This window comes from Elaeis guineensis, chromosome 12, assembly GCF_000442705.2.
Source record: "Elaeis guineensis isolate ETL-2024a chromosome 12, EG11, whole genome shotgun sequence".
Lineage (NCBI taxonomy): Eukaryota > Viridiplantae > Streptophyta > Magnoliopsida > Arecales > Arecaceae > Elaeis > Elaeis guineensis.
This window is the reverse complement of record NC_026004.2, coordinates 76,920,733-76,924,235: the sequence shown is the minus strand read 5'-3', so window position 1 is coordinate 76,924,235 and position 3,503 is coordinate 76,920,733.

Sequence of the window (3,503 nt, the reverse complement as noted above, 5' to 3'; positions counted from 1 at the left end):
ACTGCATCTAGGGGTTCACTTTTCTGTTCTACTGGGTTGCCACTACATGTTGCTAGACATCACTGGTGGATCGTGAGAACTCACTAAGATCATTTTCGGATCAACGATCTTTGTTGAGATGAGTTAGAATCATTTTAGTCCATCGAAAAGAGTTTCGATGATACTGTGATGGAGATCACGGTATGTCTCACTACCAGACAGAATAGGACCTGAGAGATCATATACAAAAGAAGCATGACTTGATCAATAGCTTGGATCATATTTGAATTATCAATCAAATTGATAGTTTGAATATTAGAAACTATTAATTTGTAAGCGTTACAATTTTGGCAGTTGTTAATTATTAGCGTAGGGCTTAATTACAAGTATTGTAATTTTTTTTAGAGCTGATTAAATTATGAATTAAGTTTTAATTAATTTAAATCAGATTTAATTTAATTTAATTTAATTTAATATTAATTAGATTCAATTATCCAAATTAGATTTGAATTTCAGGTATGATTGGATCAGGCTTGACAGCCTTTTCGAATTTGGCTCGTTTCAGACTCGATTTGAATCTGATTGAGGCTCTATTTGAACCAGATGAACCATGACTCAGAGAGCCCAAATTTTTTAAAACTCTCTCTTTAGAAATCATGTCATGATAGAAAGAGAATCATTATTTTTCTCATCCTTCTTTCTTCACACGCGTGAAAGGAGAGGGGGCACCAATAGTTGGTGCCCCACCTTATCTGGAAGTCTTTTTCATCTATTTTTTTTATTTAAATTTAATTTAAAGTAAGATAGAAATCTCTTAGATTAAAGCTTGAAAACTTTTTTTTGTGCAACAAAAAAATTGGGGAAACGTGGGATGTGCGCTTATGGTGAGAAGAGATTTCTTTCTTGCAATGTAACATTATCTCCACACCTTTCTAATTCTTGATTTAATTTCAATGCCTTAGATGAGATCTCTTAGGTGTGATGGAGAGGGTGTGCATGGGATAAGATGAGGAGTGTGACAAAAAATTTAAAAAAAAGGGTGTGAAGAGTTTGTGACGTTAAAAAGAATGTGAGGTGCTACTTCTTTCATTATTACACACCCCAACGCCCAACTTTCTTCTCCTTTCTTCCTTCATGTCTGTGCCCAAATTTGATAGCGATCAGATCTAAGAAGAGAAAAGAGAGAGAAGAAGAGAAGAAGAAGGATTCTTCTTCTCTTCATGGTGATTTGGTTCAAATCTCGTCGGATCTGTGCGAAAGAGTTCACGCAGCAATCTACTTCTTCAAGATCTGTAAGAAGAGATCAAGATCCATAGATGAGGAGCGAGATTTGCAAGGTGCTAGCATACTGATGACTTCAGTACTCCGATCAGGTGGCTCCATATGGATACCAGCAGAGGTCGGGTGCATGCATAGCTACGATCAGAATCCAGGACATCCGCAGCATTCGAGACATCCATGGGATCCGAGGTATGGAGATTCGATCTCCGTTTTATTTTTCTAACAGTTTATTTTTCTGTTTTAGATATCAGATCATGTGTATATATTCATATCAAGATCTTTACTATGATTTTCAGATCTGATCTGATACATAAATAAATTAAAATTATTTTAATTTATTTATTTCTGCTACATGTCTAGAAAAAATTTTGAACAACACATACGAAACTGTAGCGTATTCTAACAAGTATGTCATCCAAGCTGAAGATATAAACTGATGAGATATATTGAATTGTCACCACAAAACTATCAGAGTTGAATGAGCATGATCCTAGTAGTAGATGCATCATCGTAGAATAGTGAAATTTCAGGGGGGGTCATGAAGGTACATCAGGAGAGGTTATTCAATACATAATGAGGCAGTCAAAGATCCTGGTAACTTCAGACTCAATCGACCCATGCTTTCAGACTGATCCCTTAGGATGGAGATTCCTAATAGAAAATCCCAGCTTCAATTGCCTATCCTTATTTCAATCGATCCCAATTTCACTAGTCCACTGTCCGTCGACTTCTACTTCAGTTACACATCCTAGCCACCAGCATCAGAGGGGCCCTCATCTCCACTTGCCATACCACTTACCGATCCAAAGCTCAGTAGCTAGGATAGATCCCATTTGAGAAGTTCTGTGCCTCTTTTCAAATTTAAAGTGACCTAGTTGGTTTCCAAGCTAAAAAGGTAGGTATAACTGCCACATCCCAGAACCCTTGGTTCCAAATCTTGCCACACCCTGATCGAATCAGGTGGAATGAACCAAAAATTTCATGCCTGAATGGCTCTCACCTCTATCTATAAATAGAGGTTTGAAAGGGACCGTAGGGTACATAACTTATCTCTCTCGCACACTCTTTCTCTTTGTTTTCTGAGATCTAACTTGAGCGTCGAAAGGTCTCCATCAGAGCCAACTCTGGTCAGGACTTATCTTGCAGATCAATTTTTTAGAAAGACATGCCTTGACTACAATTACTCTGATCGAGAGTCAAATTTCGATGGCAACAGATTGATGCTAGAGGAAGAATTTTTATCCATTTATTGAGAAAGAGTATGCTCTTCATCACCATACCACCATAGAGAGCTTTTTTAAGGCGTTCTAAGTGCTTTGCCGCCATCGCTCCCCATGCGATTGAAAATTTGAATGAGAATCATGCACCGGTATCCTAGCCAATGCCACCACCACAACCACCATAGTCAGCTCCTAGAGTAAGTTAGGACCAGTTTGTAATGCTAGTCGATCAAGTACGAGCGTTAACAGCGGCAGTCGATGCCATGCGGCAGCAAGGTTTGGCATAGGTGATGCCCCTGCAACATCCTCCTTGATCTCCATCGTGAAACCCAGATTGAGGAAGACAAACTAGATTAAGCTAGCCTCGGAGACCCAAATGTAGGAGGCATGCACCTACTCCTCACTATACGAAATTTGTTAGATGTGTACCCTAAAAGTCAATTATTGGCTGACATATTTTATAATTTTAGGATCTATTTTTATACTTATAAAATATTTATTATTAATAAAAAATATTTTTATTTTTAATCATATTTATATATTCATGATTTATCTTTGAAATTAACAAAGATAATTTTATGTATTCTCAAGGTGTTGAGAATTTGAGACATACATTATTAGTGGTTAGTTTCTAAATACTCCCGATCGAAGGATCATCACGGAGGATAGTGATTAATCCATTTAAGATCAGTACATAGATCACATCTCTTCTAGATAGATGAGTCTCAAGTCTACGGTATAGAGATATTGGGGTGAAAGTGCAAGTATTAGAGAATAACTTACACTGAGCGTGACCAACATGAAAAATCACTTAGATGTATACTCACTCGTCAGTGATCTTCATGATGCTGTAGTTGTGTGAATGGTCTTTTGACCTACAGTATCTTGGCTATTCACAGTGAGGCTACTATAGTTTGACTGCATATTTTTTTGATCCCTAGTCATTCAGATCTTTGCTGTATATGTTGGCTATAATGGGTTCAGGTTCACTATTAGAATAGGATGTATCTAGATGGAATCTAT